This window comes from Myotis daubentonii, chromosome 6, assembly GCF_963259705.1.
Source record: "Myotis daubentonii chromosome 6, mMyoDau2.1, whole genome shotgun sequence".
Classification (NCBI taxonomy): domain Eukaryota; kingdom Metazoa; phylum Chordata; class Mammalia; order Chiroptera; family Vespertilionidae; genus Myotis; species Myotis daubentonii.
Genome location: NC_081845.1, coordinates 2,665,706 through 2,681,988, shown reverse-complemented (window position 1 = coordinate 2,681,988; position 16,283 = coordinate 2,665,706). Strand labels below are relative to the sequence as shown.

The 16,283-nt window shown below is 54.7% G+C and overlaps 1 protein-coding gene and 1 non-coding gene across 2 annotated transcripts in view; both read left to right on the top strand.

Annotated features, from left to right (window-relative positions):
* PACRG (parkin coregulated) overlaps positions 1-16,283 on the top strand; it is a 301,250-nt gene that overhangs the window by 204,534 nt on the left and 80,433 nt on the right. The window lies entirely within an intron of this gene.
* Positions 14,241-14,347, top strand: LOC132237751 (U6 spliceosomal RNA). The gene has a single exon (XR_009453594.1). It is a non-coding gene; the product is annotated as a U6 spliceosomal RNA (small nuclear RNA).

The following is a 16,283-nucleotide window of genomic DNA, read 5'->3' as shown; positions in this document are numbered from 1 at the left end:
TGCATTCTAAATGCGTGAACAGCGTAGAAAGGATCTGCGTCGTCACTGTCAGATTCTCCAAATCCAAGGGCTCCGAGGCCTCGCGGTTTCAAGACGAGTGTTTGGAGCGTGCTCCTGTTTGTGGCCTGTTTCCAAACCGGGGGGGGGGGGGGGGGGGGGCTCGCTCTACTTGAAGTGTTTTGACGTGAAAAAAAACAAACCAAGAGCTTTTGCGATGGCCCTGGAGCGGCAGTAGTCTTGAAACGGAAATAAGGCTGTTGTCTGTGGTCCCCGCGGAAATCCATCGTTGAGGGAGCGCCGTTGCATGGTGTCTGCTTAGGCCCCGTGCGCGCGTCTCCTGCCCTCTCACTGCCTCCCGCGCTTTGGAGACGAATTTAAACTGTGTCACTGTCCATGACCCACAACACGTGCATTGACCAAACACATTTCCCCTTTCTGAATACATTCCCAAAATCGCGCCTCCCTGCTTGGCTTTGTTGCTGGCTTGCCCGGCCTCACTGTCATCTTATTCCCCCGCCCACGTGGCTCAGTGGCTGAACATTGGCCTGTGAACCAGGAGGTCACGGTTTGATCCCTGGTCAGGGCACATGCCTGGGTTGTGGGTTGGATCCCAGGTGGGGGGAGGGAGGGCACGCAGGAGGCAGCCGATCAATGATTCTCTCTCATCATTGCTGATGTTTCTGAATCTCTCTCCCTCTCCCTTCCTCTCTGAAAGCAATAAAAATATATTTTTGAAAAATAAAAATAAACACAAGAAAAATGCGGCCTTATTCCCAGGCGGTGTTGAATGAACCCAGGGAGATCCTCGGGAAAGTTCCACCGATTCAAGACCCCACACGGGACAGACAGAAGGGACCGCGCTGCACCAGAAAGAGCACGCAGACTGCGGGGCCCAGCCTGCTCACGCCCCTCGCCCCAGGAAAGCCGCGGCCTCCTTGGAGCTGGGAGCTAGACGGCAGGATGGGGGTTGGTCTCCGCCCAGCCATGCTGTCGTCACACCGCCGTGACTAACACAGCCTCAGAGAGCGCCGGCTCTGCATGAGGAGGCTCCCTTAACCCTCCCGGGGCGCCCGGGGGGCGGGAACACACGCTGCAGCTGGAGCAACTGCTGGCCCCGCTGCATGGCCCAGGCCCCGAGCAGGTTCTTTGCAGACGATCTCACGCTTCTCGCCGCGACCTGAAGGGGCGTGACAGTTGGCCATGTGATGGACGAGGGAACCCTGGCTCAGATACATGACTTTCCCGCCTGGGAGCCCAGCCCTCCCTGTGACCAGGCCGGAGGCGGAGGCCGGTGCCAGGACACCTGCTCAGATGGGGGAGCCAGGGGGGGACCCGGGGGGGGGGCACGTCCGAGTGCCACAGGCTGCAAACTTACAGCAGGCTGCAGGCAGCCATCCTGCTGAGGGAAAGGTCTTACCTGCACGTCATGCACTGTCCGTGGTCCTGACCTGAATTACCAAGCAATTTCAGAGCATCCTGTTTAACACCTCCGCTCGGATTTGAAAGGTCACACGTGGGCGTCTGAACAATAACTGAAAATGGTCTGTTTACAGCCAGGGATGAATTCTGACAGTTCTACCCCGGAATGAAACAATGAATCAGGTGGCCAGCGATCTAGGAATGTAATTAGCGCTAGCGCATTTTTTCTAATCCCCACCTGTTAACTGTGCCACTGAATAAAAATGTAGCTGAAACGTTCATTATCATTCAAATATTTGGTCCTACTTGGGTGACAGGCATAGTCTCCCAGCTCTAGTTTTGTATAGTGCTGCTCAGTTCCATGAGCCATTTCTAGAATCATGATCCAGAATCACTGTTTTATCCTCAGAGTATGGTGAAAACATGATTCTAGAACAGGGGTGGGGAGCGTCCAGCCTGAGAAATCATTTGGTCTGGCCTGCCAAGGCATTAGGGTGAGTTAATTAAATGTTTGACCAAACATGGCAGGCTCGTTCTTAAGCAGATAATTGTGTGTGGCCCTTGAATGATGTTATAGAGATCCAAGTGGGCCCTAGCCGGTTTGGCTCAGTGGATAGAGCGTCGGCCTGCGGACTGAAAGGTCCCAGGTTCGATTCTGGCCAAGGGCTTGTACCTTGGTTGTGAGCACAACCCCAGTTTGGGGTGTGCAGGAAGCAACTGATCGATGTTTCTCTCTCATTGATGTTTCTAACTCTCTATCCCTCTCCCTTCCTCTCTGTAAAAAATCCATAAAATATATTTAAGATCCAGTGGCCCTTGGCAGAAAAAAGGTTCCCCACCCCTGGTCACAGTGACTGGCCACGTCCTACCTCACACTGTCCGCGTTACTGTCCAGTGGTGGCCATCACAAGTGGCCACAAACTTGGTAGCTTCAGACTCAGAAGGCTTTCTCTCACGGCTCTGGAGGACAGAAGTTCGACGTCGGTTTCATGGGGCGGAAATCGAGTTGTCAGCAGGGCCCGGGGAAGCGCCCTGTCTCGTCCAGCCTCTGGCGGCTGCCAGCATTCCTCTGCTGGTGGCAGCATCACTCTGGCTTCTGCCTCTGACTTCACACCTCCTCCTCCTCTTCAGTGTGCCGCAGGTCTCCCTCCGCTCCTCCAAGGAGCACACCTGCGGCTGGATGTGCGTCCCACCGGCATACCCAGGAGAAGCAGCCGGCGTCACAGTCCTTAGCTTCATCACGTCTGCAGAGGAAACCTTTTCCTTCTCCGGCTACATCACCCTTTTCCAGGAATTGGGATCTGAGAGGTTGCAGGCCTCTCTTCCGCTTGTTATACTGTCGGCGTGATTTTGGGCAAATTACTTAACCTCTCTAAATTCCACTTTCTTATCAAATGTGTGTAGCGGTGCTATTGATTTCATAGGGGTGCTTGAGGCTCGCATGAGACAATGTATGTAAAGCATTTGCCCAGTGCTTGGGGGGGGGGGGGGGGAAGATTTCAGCCAATAATAGCCATTTGTTCTGTTTCTGTATGCAGAACTTTCCGTCTCGTTTCTGGGAGAGGACGAAAGTGCTGAATCTGGACTTTCCGTACATAAAGCAGTGAAAGGCTTGGGGGGAGGGGAGTTGGGCTCTAGGCAAACACAAAGCTAGAGAGTGTCCGTAGCAACAGTGATATCAGACCACGAATGGATCGGCAGAGAAAGAAGGGGCCTCGTGAGGAGCAAAAGCCACCGAAATGACTAACATCTTGCGGTTTCTGCCACCGTTTTCTTCTCCCTCCCGCTCAGTCTCGGACTCCGCACAGGTGCTTATGCTCTGACACTTCTGGGAAGTCCAAGAGCCCTCTGTTCCTGGCCCTCATCCCCGTCTCTTCCCCCTCGGCTTCCTGCCAGGGGCCTGGGCACAGCACCCACGGGTGACCAGGCGGCGCCCTCTGCAGGCTTGTCCCCTACCGGGAACCCGCCACGGCCTGGTCACCACAGAAGCATCAGCCACCAAAGGCGATGGGGGTCCTCCCCCCGCCCTGGGTCCTTCCCCCGCTGATGCGTTCTGCCGACTCCCCAAAACAGACATGGAGCCCATCCCCTGAACTGCGAGCTCCTGTCTCACGGCACGGGAATTCATAAGGCGAAGCCATGAAGCTGCCATCTGTCTCCTCCGCTGCTAGATGTTGTATCCAGCGAGGCACCGTGCCATATGTGTGACATATTGTCCGACAGAAAGGCAAATCTCTGCATTTTCCCAGAAAATCCTGATCATTGCCTGTCACGTGCCCTCCTGTCGGGTCTCCTCTCCCCGTCACAGTGACTCCAGCGGCCGGACCTCGCTCGTCCCCGTCGGCCGCTGTTCCTGCGGGGTGGGGCGGTCTCCTTACACGCGGAGAGCCGCGTCACGCCTCACGGGGCTGAGCACATCTTCCAGGCCAATCTGTTCTTCTGTTTTGCTTCACAAACTAACCTGTTTTTAAAATGCCGCTTCAGGGAGGACACACACGGGTTCTTCTCACCGTGGCTTCTGTCCAGGCACCTCCCGTTGCTTTGCGGAGACTGTCCCATTCGTCCTCACAACATCCTGGGCAAAGGAGCCCGCGTCACGCCACCTGGCGCATGGTCCCACCCCGGCAGGTGGGCGTGGACGGACTCTGGCCACACCCGGGAACCCTTCACGGAGCGCGGGTGGTGACCTCCTGAGCATCCTTGGCAGGGAGCCCCCATCCCACTCGCGTTCCTCCGGGAGACACGGGGCCACCCAGGACGCTCTGTCCCTGGGACCCCCACTCTTAAGTTATAAAATGTTCCCTTTCCCCCGAGCCTCTCCCTAGGCCTGCCTTCCTTCAGCCCCTCCTCGTTGCCCACCCATTTCAGTCGCTTCCTAACGGGGGTTTTACGTCCCTGCCCCCACCCCTGGCCCTTGACCCACAAACTGACAGTGTCCTTCAAGCCACTCAGGGTGCCGGGCTAGCCCACTGCCTGCGGGCACTGGCGGCCCTCCACGCCTGTGTGACGTTGGGCGTGCTCCTCGGGTCTGTCTGTGCCTCAGTGTTACCACCTCTGCAATGGGGCAGTAATCGTAACTACCACACAGGGCGATGGGGAGGCGGGGAGGAGCAAAGAGTGATCCCCGGCCGCGCCCGGAAGGCCAGGCGCTGGGTGGGAACCAGGTGAGCGTCCCTGTGGTGGTTGTGGCCAGTCCTCGGCGGACATCTGGTCACTTCTTCCCTGACTGCTCTTGCTGGCCACGCACGCCTGCCCCTCCTCTCGCCCTCTGGCCTCCGTTTCCTCGTCTTCTCTGGAGGAGTGTCCTCCCTTTTGTCCCCACCAGTTCTACTCCATGCTCACCTCGTGTCTCCTTCCTCAGGGACCGTCCCAGGCTCAGGTCACCCTCCTCCCACCCCCACTCGGGGGACACCGGCAGCATTGTTTGTGCCCCCTGTGTTCCCACCGGCACCGGGGCTATGACCTACCCCAGCACGGGGGAAGGTGCAGGTCACCCATCCCTCCTGCCTGGCGGCCCCTCCCTGGCTGCCGGCATGTGGGCCGATCCATCTTGAAATGTTCCGGGGCCTTAAATTCCCGAGCCCAGCGCAGGGCCTGCAGTGGGGTAAACCAATACTGGTGGGATGAAAAATTTTCATTATAAATTTAATAAAAACCATGGCAAAGGATCATTGTTTTGTGCTGGGTTTTGATCCTATCATTATGGGTTTAGGGTATTTATTCTACCCTGAAACTTCAAAAACCAATTTCAGATCTCTTAAATATTTAAAAAAAAAAATCTCTTGTTGGCTATTTGACTATATCAAATTGTTTTCTTTTCTATGAGAAATCGTAAGTAAATTATATATGGATATTTTAAGTTTCCACATCCCATAAAAGGCATGACCCCTGAAAAATGCTCGATTGTTTAACATAACTGCAATTTGATAAATATTTTGGATGTTTATTTGCAAAGAAACAGAGAGAATCTTTACCTTGAAGACCTGCGTGGCGGAGCTGACGTCACCATTGTGCTCCGCCGGGAGGAGCAGTGTGGCCTGGGCTTCCGGTGGTGGTGGTTTAATTCCCTGCTCCGTAGACGGTTGTTTAAAACGTATGTTTTTTATCGAGTTGCCCAGGAGAAAACGGGACAGCAAATTCCACACCTCCCTTCGCCACGGCCTCCCCCCTCCGGCGCACACAGAGCTGTCTGCGTGTGTCCACGTCCTCCCCCCGGGGTTCTGTCCCAGCCTGAAAGGCAGCCCCCCACGAGCAAGCGAGCGTCCGGGGGAGGCGTTTTCCCTGTGTCCCTGCCGGTCAGCGCGCGCCCGCCGCGTGGGTTCTGGGAGGCCCCGCGTGGGTCCGGGGAGGCGCTGCGTGGGCTCGGGGAGGTGCCGCGCCGCATGTCCCGGTCAGGACGCGGGCAGGAGTGGGCGCGCTTTCCCGGAGGCGAGACTTCACCACCGCTCCCATCGGCACCGTGGGCCGGGTTCGGGCACGTAGTGACTGTACTTGGGAAATCGTGAATAACATTTGAGTTTATCTACTGAAACTTATATTTTGGTCCAAGAAAAATGATACACGTAGTGTTTTTTTCTTAAATTCTCACCTAAGGATATGCTTCCCTATTGATTTTTAGAGAGAGTGGAAGGGAGAGGGGGAGAGAGAAAGAAATATCAATGTCAGAGAGACACACTGACTGGTTGCTTCTGCATTTGCCCCAACAGGGGCCAGGGATCGAACCCGCAGCCCAGGTCCATGCCCTTGACCCGGAATCGAGCCTACAACCCCTCGGTGCCATGGGCCAAAACTCGAACCACCGAGCCATGCCAGCCAGGACCACAGTCTCCATGTTTTTAATTGAACTTAAATATTATCAAAACTACATTTCCAGAATGAAGGATGAAATGAAACCAACGTTAGGAGTTTCCAGGTCTGTTGTATAGCCACGCTCTTCCTGGTAAATGATTAAGGAGTCATGTTTATCCCTTTGAGCCCTTCACATCTCCCCCCTCTTGCCCCCGTCCCCAGCATCTCTTCTGAAGTCCCCTGTGTGTGTGTTTAATGCTGGTCTGTGGTTCCGTGCTGGCTGCTGAGCCCACAGGCCACTCCCGAGGGCACGCCCGGCGGGTGCGGAACTTGCCGGTTAAACAGCACCTTGCGATGGGAAGACGCTGCCAGCCCAGCCCTCCTCAGCAGTAGAAGTTTGCGCAATTGGCAGTGACTTTTCTAAATGACCTGTTTTAATTACAGAAAATATTGTGAACCTAAGATGATGCCACATTCGAGTCTAATTTCATCTCTAACTAATTAGTCCAAGAAAAGAGGAGATGCTGTTTGGTGACGGTCGGTGGCCTTTCCTGAAAGCGCGCCTCTGAGGTCCCAGGTCTTCCCTCGGGAGGAGGAAGAACCACCGCCTCCTGGAACCCTGCTGCACCCGGGGTCACTGCTGCGGTCTGGCCTGACCGGGCCATTTGCTTTGGCGCAGTGCTCATCTGCATATTCATTAGAGCCGAAGTGTCCAGGATGCTGAGGGGCAGCTCCGTGGCCTGGCCTGCACATCCAGAGCCTCCAAACACTGAAAAGTTCCCGCCTCCATTTCCCAATGGGAGGCTACGAGGAACGAACCCTTCACCCGCCGCTCTGAGCTCTCCTCGCTGGGCTAACACCCAAACGAGCAGAGAGGATCGACAGGAGGAATTCCATGTGCACAGGGAATTCACACAAGCATGAGAATCCCAGAGACGGGGGGGGGGGGGGGGGGGGGGGGCCACATTGGGATTCATATTTGGACATTGGGAGGCATTTTGGACAAGAGAAAAGGGGGGAAGACGGGTATTAGGGTTCAGAAGGGAGAAAGGGCCATTTAGAGGTAGTTGAGGAAGAGCGGAACACACATGGCAGGGAAATTCTTGCAGGCAACACAGGAACCATGGCACACAGGGCCCGTCCAGCTGACCGGGCCCTGTCTGAAGCCCCTCTGTCCACCGCCCTTAATTTAAATGAGGCTCAGGCTGCATCCTGAGATCCCCGCCCTGGAGCAGGTTCTTATACCTGAAGCTCTTGGGCAGGAAAGAAGGGAGGAACCAGGCGCTTTTCCAACATAAGCAATCAAGTTCCTAAGCTTTCGTGGGTTTACGCTGGGCCCGCCTTCTGACCAATCCATCTCCTAGGTCTTCCAGGGTTGTGTCTCTTAGCCAATCCGATCCTTTCCCAGGCTAGACTGACAGGTCTGTATGGCCGCCAACTTAGCTCCTGCACAAGCGCTCCCCTCCCCCTTTACTGTCCTCCCCTTCCCAGTGACTGTGGGAGTGAGGGGTGGTTCCGGGGGGCGTGTGAGACGGTCACTTCCTGGTGGAGCAAGCTGGCCCATGCGCCCTCCTTGAGTACCTCCATGATGGCTGACTCCCTTTGCTCCCTGCCTTTATCAATAGCCACCTACCTGCCTGCGCCAGCACGTCCAGAATTGCTTTCCAAGGCATTCAGCGTGCAGTTTTAGGTGATATATTTTAAAATACCAAATTATCCATCTTGTCATTGTTTCCAGTGTAAGCACGTGAATTCTTAGAATTTCTAAAAGGGAAAATTTTCCACATCAGTTTAGAGCCCATAGCACTGGATAATTGGAAGAATCCAACATGATTTGGACACACCGGATGGACGGCTCAGTTAAATGCAATGGACGTCAATAAAGACAACGCAAGCCGCTCTTGAGCAGTAATAACCCTATCAATGCAAAATAGTAAAGGAAATCAATTGGATTTGGGGGACGAGGAAGAGGTTTGGTCAGTGAAGACTGAGTACAATCGGGAAAAGAGCAGGTATTTCCTGCCGTATCCACGCGCCTGCCCTGGAGCGGGAGCTGCCTGGAGTCCTTGTTCCTCAGACGGAGCCGTCAGCGGCAGCAGCAGCTCCCCGCAATGAGCACGGCTGGAAAGAAGAAAGGAAAGATTCCCAACCACGGCCAGAAACCTCAGGAGCCAGTGGTGGCACGACTGGGAAGGCGGGCACTTACAATGGCCTGGGGAAGAGCATTTCAACATCTCCCCCCCCCCTCCCCTCCCCCCATCCCAGTCCCCTGTGGGGATGTCCCGGGGCTCAGGGACAGTGGGAAGAGCCCATTCTTCAGCCTCGGCTCTGGGACGCCGGGGCCAGTGGTGGTGCCTGGAGAAGCGCCTCACGCAGCGGAGACCCGAGCTCAGAGGTGCTGCAGCTGCATAAGCTCACGGTCGCCCGGCCAGCCGGAAAGGTCAGGCAGGATGGATGGCTCTCGTGGGTGCACTGCGGCCAGGTGTCCTCCAGCGCCGCCGCAGGGGTGACGAGGAGACAGTCAGCATCCTCGATATTCAGGAGAAGGATGAGAAAGACCTGTGACAGCTCAGGGCAGTGATGGCGAACCTTTTGAGCTCAGCGTGTCAGCATTTTGAAAAACCCTAACTTAACTCTGGTGCCGTGTCACACATAGAAAATTTTTGATATTTGCAACCATAGTAAAACAAAGACTTATATTTTTGATATTTATTTTATATATTTAAATGCCATTTAACAAAGAAAAATCAACCAAAAAAATGAGTTCGCGTGTCACTGGTTCGTCATCACTGGCTCAGGGAGTACGCAGGCGTCCTAAGTGGCGTGGACCCTTCCTCATTCGTAGCATGTACTGCAGAGGGGGCTCCTGGGGAAACCCTCACCTCCTCACTACCGGGCAGACAAAAGCATCTGAAAACTGTGAAGAATGAAAGGAATTAAATAGGCCACAGTATTTACCAGAAATCATTGTGTGTGGACATATCGCCTGCTCACGTGCAGTGTAACCTTGCTGGGTTTAGCAAATAAAACCACGGATGACCCAGCTGGCGGGGGTCAGTGGTTGAGCATCCACCTCTGAACCAGGAGGTCACAGTTCAATTCCTGGTCAAGGCACGTGCCCGGGTTGTGGACTGGATTCCCAGTGGGGGGAGTGCAGGAGGCAGCTAATGCATGATTCTCTCTCATCATTGATGTGTCTATCTCTCTCTCACTCTTCCTTCCTCTCTGAAATCAATAAAGATATTTTCAAAACAAACAGAAAACCACGTGATGTCCAGTCAATCTGGATTCCAGATGAACAACAAATACTTCTTTGCAAGTATGAGTGTATGTCATGTCATATTTAAGACATCCTGAGACATGTGTGCTATTTATCTGAAATTTAAAGTCAGTAGGCATCCTGTGGCTTATCTGGCCACCACATCTCTAACCACACGTCTCACACGTGCACGATCTATGTCCCGTGGTCGCCTACGTGACGGGTGCCAAGCCACCACATCAGTGAACAAGCCCTAGGTCCCTCCCCGGGGGACCCTGCCAGCTAAGTTACTGGAGGCAATTACCACCCTCGAGGAAATTAGCGTTTGAGAATGGAATGTGGAAAGCATGCTATGCGTTGCATATGTAAGGCATTCTATGTTACATCACATAGTTATAGGTCATGACGGATCTCGCAGAAAGAGGCATCTTGGCCTCACGGCCCGCACGTGAGGTCTTTAACTTTCTGCCCACTGTGAGGCTTCTGGGCTGCTCACCTCTGTCCTGGAGGAAACCCCCAGCCAGAGGGGGGCCCTGCCTCCCCTGCGCCTTCTCTGCTTAGAAACGTCCAGGGATGCCCACCCGGTGCCCAGACCCGCCCTGACCCCTTCCCCAGTGTCCGCCTCCTCTCCTGGCTTGGCGCCTGTGCTGGAAGGTGACTGCACCGGCCGGGGACCGCAGGCCTGGCTTCTGTGAACTAGCCGTGGCATTGGTGGGGACAGGAGCGGGATGGGGAAGGGAGGGGGCCATCCCCAGTCTGCGGACTCAGGAAACGTGCTCTGGGGGGCGGGGGCGCGTTTGAATGCACGGAAGAAGGAGTGCAAGTGGGTGTGGGACGATGAGGATGAAGGGCACGGCGGGCCTAGGTTGGGCATTCGTATCAGGACCAGGCGTCCAGGGACAAGACCTTCAGCTCTCGGATGGAGAACACGTGGGTGGGTTCCCCGACAGGCCCTGGGTGGGGCACATCTCTGTTCCTCCCCCGTGACCACGGGAGGCAGGGGTGTCAATACCCGTGTCTCACGGGGGAGAAGCTCCGAGACGAGACGTTCTCCGAGTTTCTGCCTGTGCTAAAGCGAGGCTGCCACCTGGTTAAGCCCGGCCTCCGGGAACAGCCACCTTCACCCGCCTTCGAGCGGGAGGTGCGGGTGTGGCTGGATGGAGAATGCCAGTGAGAAAGCCACTGCGGGTGGAGGAGAGGCGGGAGCAGCCGGTTAGCGGCCTGGCTGAGCGGAACTAGCCTCCCTCGCCGTCATCGCCCCTCTCTGAGGATGCGGAATGAGCCGCCTGAGCTGTGGCCCCTTCAAGATCGAGGTTCCATTTTCAGGCAAATAGTCGAGAGCAATCAACCTGGGAATGTAAATTACAGCTGGGCGTGCATCGTTGAAAAGTACAGTAAGCCAGGTTGTTGTTCAGAATTAAACTCGTGGCAATGAGTGGCGACTTTGGAAATGTGTCTTTTAAGTTTTTTAAGTTATTTTTTAAGTGAGAAGAATAATGGTAAGATAGAACCCTGAATTTCATTGCTTCTCTAATACATCACAGTCTTCAGATGACTTATTTGAATATGCAATTTTGAATTAGGTTTTATTAGGAAGCCCCATTGCAAATGCCAGTGTGCCAGGCACCTAGTCACCCCGCAGCAGGCACTGGTTGTGGTGCAGAAAGCTGTTGGAATTCCCCGTAAGACCACTCCCACACTAACCATCAGGCCTTCTTCTTCTTTTAAATATATTTTTATTGATTTCCGGGAGGAAGGGAGAGGGAGAGAGAGAGAGAAACATCAATGATGAGAGAGAGTCATTGATCGGCCACCTCCCGCAAACCCCACAATGGGGATGGAGCTTGCAACCCAGGCATGTGCCCTGACTGAGAATCGAACTGTGACCTCCTGGTTCACAGTTTGACGCTCAACCACTGAACCACGCCGGCCAGGCCCAGCACGCCTTCTTTAGTGTTAGAAACCCACTCTGTGGTCACAGCAGACTCTTCACGCTGCCCTGTGAGACTGGGGGTCTCCCTCAGAAATCACGCCACATCCTTCCTGACTCAACTGTCCACGGGTGCTCAGAGGCAGGCCACGCCCTTGAGAATAAGCTGCTTCGGTGGCCAGAGCGTGGACCTTGAGCTAAGAGAGACCTGGGCCACGCAGACGACCTGCTCACAGGCTGTGTGACCTCGGGCAGCTTAGCTAACGTCTCTGGGCTCGGTCAGTCATTGCATCTAGTCATTGCCTCTGGCTGTTGGGAGGGTCACATGGTAAAGCATTTTTAAAGGATTTAAATGTTGCATCTGTCGGACGTGGTGAGGGCTTAAAATGTCATTATTATTTTTACCTGAAATAAAGGACATGGACACCCCGTAAAGGAAAGGTTATCCTACTCTCATTAGAATTGCGTTCACACAATATGTAAACAGAAGAAAACAGCCCAGAGCTGGGCGTCCGGTGGAAAGAGCACTGGACCGAGCCCCAAGTTTTGGCTTTTCGTCTTGGATCATCGCCCCCGGGTTCGTACTTTCTTCCTCAGCTGCTTAGGAAGCGTTTACTCTCGCAGGCCTTCTGCTGAGTTCTTTCATATATTCTCTCATGGACTCGTACAAGGCCATGCGTAACCTTGATCCAATTATTAGATTTTCTAGATTCTTCTTCTGCAACATAAGAGTGTTGAACACTCTTGCTGGCCACTGCGGCAATAGTTTGCTACAGAACTCCTCTGACAAATGACTTTCTCATTCATGGAATTCCAGAGCCCACAATCCCAGAGTCTTCAGGATGCTCTTAGCCACTTCCCCTCTGGCTGTGGGGGCCCATGCCCCTCACTTCCTCCACCGTCTTCCCCAAAGACCCACTACCCCCGCCCCCAGCCCTGCGCTCTCCCTGCCGCCCTCTTCCTAGAGGCCCACTCTCTCCTGTTGGGCGTGGCCTAACCATGGCCATGCTTCCTTAGATTATATTTCAACTGGAGGCCCGGTGCACAAATTCATGCATGGGTGGGGTTCCTCGGCCTGGCTGGCAATCGGGGCTGATTAGGGCCCTCTTGCCCAGTCCTGATCAGGGCCTGCTGGCTGCAGGGAGGGACCGTGGGAGGTTGGCTGTGGGAGCATACTGACCACCAGGGATCAGCTCCTATGATGAGTGTCTTCCCCCTGGTGGTCAGTGCATGGCATAGCAACCAGTCGACCAGTTGTTTGGTCGACTGGTAGTAACAGTTGCTTAGGCTTTTATATATACATAGATTAGCAGTGCTCCATGTCTGAGAGCCATGATTAGGTATGAGGCACAGACCAAAGAAATTACTCTGTTATCTGTCCTCCATCAAGCCCAAGGCGTGATTCATTGTCATCGCTGTGTTTTGTGGACACTCTAGTCTGATGAGATTTCTTAATTTCGACAGAGTTAGTGTACCAGGAAACATAATAAGGATTCTCCAGCCACTTTAATAACCAGGAAACGACAGTGAAGGTGTGTCCATAAAAAGCAAAAATCCACCCACCTCAAAGCTGTCACCAGGCAGAGCTCTGCTGCTCCTGACTCAGCGTCCTCTCTGCACCTCAAGGTGTCTTTTCAAGTGTGTTTAATGTCCAGGACATTCAATTTCCCACAGAGTTAACTCGAATATATGCGTATTGCTTCCCATGCGGAGCCTCACCGTCACCAAGACCGAGATAATGGAGGGCCGGCCTGTTGGTGAATAATTACTTTTTCCCTTCTGATCCATTGCACTCACTAAAATATGCGGATGCGTTCATAAATGGCACGGCTTTTGTCCTGAGTTTTAACAAAATAGCCCCTTTACAAGAGCCCGAATTGCAGCGGGCGTAGTGTTGACCTCACGACAGGGCAGCGAGGCGTTTTTGTAATTAAGTCAAGCCGTTATTATTTTGCCCCCACAACTCAATTTTCCTTCCAGTCTCCCAGCCCCAATTCAGAGTTACTGAACTTGAAACTTGCTGGGAAGGAGATAAGTGCTCAGCTCAATTTCCCCTCCACGTGCTCCAGGGAACAAAGCCCTCTCCTCTTGGAGGAATTCCCAGGACATCCCTACTCCTTCCCTCCGCAGCCATCGTGCTCAGCAGGCTGCATCCTGGGGATTCTGCTGGGTTGTCTTTACGCCTCAGCATCCTCTGTCGAGATGACGCGGCTCCAGCCCCGATATCTGACCTGCCCGGGCTCAACGGGGAGGGGCAGGCCCAGGATTCTCGTCTCCGGGAAGGCCCCCCTCCAGCCTGCCCCTCCAGGTCTCCAACACCAGGACGCCTGGCCCCTGCTGTCTTTTCTGTCTTGTTCAAGCTCACAGCCTGGAGTTGAAGTGCCTCCAGAATTTGGATCCTGCCTGACCGACTCTACCCTGCCAATACCCTTGTGCCTGAGTCTTCCTCCGTGAGGCGGATCTTGACGTTCCCCAAGGGGTGCCCACAGCCGTCTTCCTGAGAGGAGCCTTGCTGAGAGCGTTGGTTTTCACAAGGACGCGGGGTGCTGTCTCTTGCGTTCCTTATTTTGGTTTTCCTTTACCCCACTTAACGCAGTGCCTTGGAGAGCATTCCACGCCAGGACACTTAGATCGACTCGCACACTCAAAGGCAGCGTGGGCTCCTGCGCGTGGCTCTCCACCCGTGCACACCACCTCCTTTCGGGTGGACGTGGAGGTAACGTTGAGCATCTCGCCATGAAGAACAATATCAGGACTTGTATTTTGTGAGGGTGCATATCTTTTGTGCATTTGCGTGGAAACATCTGAAAAATACACTCTTAGTAGTAAGAACAGGACGCACATGTGCTCGCTTCAGCAGCGCACACACTAAGATTGGAACGATACAGAGAAGATTGGCATGGCCCCTGCGCAAGGCTGACACGCAAGTCCGTGAAGCGTTCCATATTAAAAAAAAAAAAGAGTAGGACGCACATGTTTCATTTTAACAGCTATGGACCGTCCCTCCCGCCCCCCGGGAGTCCAAGAGTCAAACCTTCTTCCCTTGGAATCCTGCCCTGGGCGCCCTCTAACGCCAGGCTGGGCGGGAGTCTGCCCTGAGGCTCCTGGACTAGCAGCGTGGACTGCACAGCCCCCTAAGGCGAGGACTGAGCTGCGGGGGCCTCTCGACACGCAGGGGCAGCGTGTTGAAGGGTGAGAAAGGGAACAGAATTGCAGGCATCGATTACAGTGGCTTTATCTTTCCAAAGGGATTCCCATGGCATTTTATTAAGTCCCCATCTTTCGGGTGGAACAGACCAGAGGTAGACCTTCCAAGAGCATGATGCCCGGGGGGCCCCCCCATGGCCGACGAGGAGGGATGCTGACCTCGTCTGCAGCGGGTGCTCGCGGGCAGCGTGGGGCCTGGGCCCGCTGGAGGCCGGGAGGCAGGGACCCCGCCACAAGGAAGGGCTGCGGTCACCCTCGAGCTGCCGGGGCTCGTCCCAGCGGAGGGGCCAGGACAGCGAGGTCAGAATAGGTGGGGATCTACCACGAGGTCCATTCTGCTAAGTGGGGCGCAGCCGGGAGAAGCAGCAGCTGACCTTGGAAACCAGGCATCATAGTCAAGCCCGGAGGACCGTCCCCAGGCCTGGCTGGGCATCGAAATCCCATGGGAAGTTTGTTGTTTTTAACACATTGTTACTGACTTCAGAGAGGGAGGCAGAGGGAGAGAGAAACATCAATGACCAGAGAGAATCCTCGATCGGCTGCCTCCTGCACGCCCCCCACAGGGGATCGAGCCCACAACCCGGGAATCGAACCGTGACCTCCGGGTTCATAGGTCGACACTCAACTACTGAGCCCTGCCGGCCGGGGCCAAGGGAAGCTTTAAAAGCCCTGGTGCTGACTGGCACTCCCACCTGTTCTGCAGTCACCCGGCCCCCTCAGCGCCCAGCATGAGCTGAGTCACGGGGTCCATGGCGCAGTCTCCAGCTCCCTTAGTTTCCTCAAGTTTCTTTCCTTGTCTTTCCGACGCGACAAGAGAGCGCCCTCTGAACTGGCCGTGCCACTTTCCCCGAGGTCCGGTCCCGCAGCCCTCAGGCCTGGGCGCAGCCTGGGCGCGGGCACGTTTCTGAGCCTCCCAGGTGCTAGCGACATGCAGCCAAGAGCACCCACAGTAGGACCGCAGCCCCCGGAGCCGGCGGGAGCCAGTCAAGGCTCCAGGCCCAGCAAAGCGAGGCGCAGCACGCTCCTTCCTGTCCCAACAGTGAAAGCGGAGCCACAGCGATTGATGGAAGCAGAGGCCCGATCTCGGACTCGGTCAGCACAGCAGGACCAGGACGTGCGGGGGGAATTGGGGCCTTCGGACTCGGTGGAGACCACGCAGCAAGGCTAACTTGGATCTCATCAGGGGGCTAATGTCATTCTGATGCCACCAAGTTTCCCTAGGAGACCGGTGCCTGCAGGGGGAGGGCGTGGAGCTGCGGGGGGAGGGCATGAGCTGCAGGGAGAGGGCATGGAGCTGCGGGGGGCGGTCAGAGGAAAGCAGGGCCTGACCTCCTTCTCCAGAAATAACTGGGCACTCCCGTGCACACAGTTCTATACCGGCCAGCAGCACCCCCTGGGGGCCTTTAACCCTCTCACACCTACTTGCCAATGAACCACTTCTCGTCCACTCCATTTCTAGGCCAGATTCAAATGCTGACCATTTTAATAGGATCAAAACATTATTGTCCACATTGTTATATGATTTAGCTCTTGTCTCTAACTTTGTCATCGTATTTTATAAATGTAGAAATCGTCTATGAGATTTAAAGAAGTTCTCAGTAGCTTACTAACTATTGAAATCTACAAGGAAGTTTGTAGCAAAACAGATTGAGGCCTTCAGCCTGCATTTCTCGTGATGTG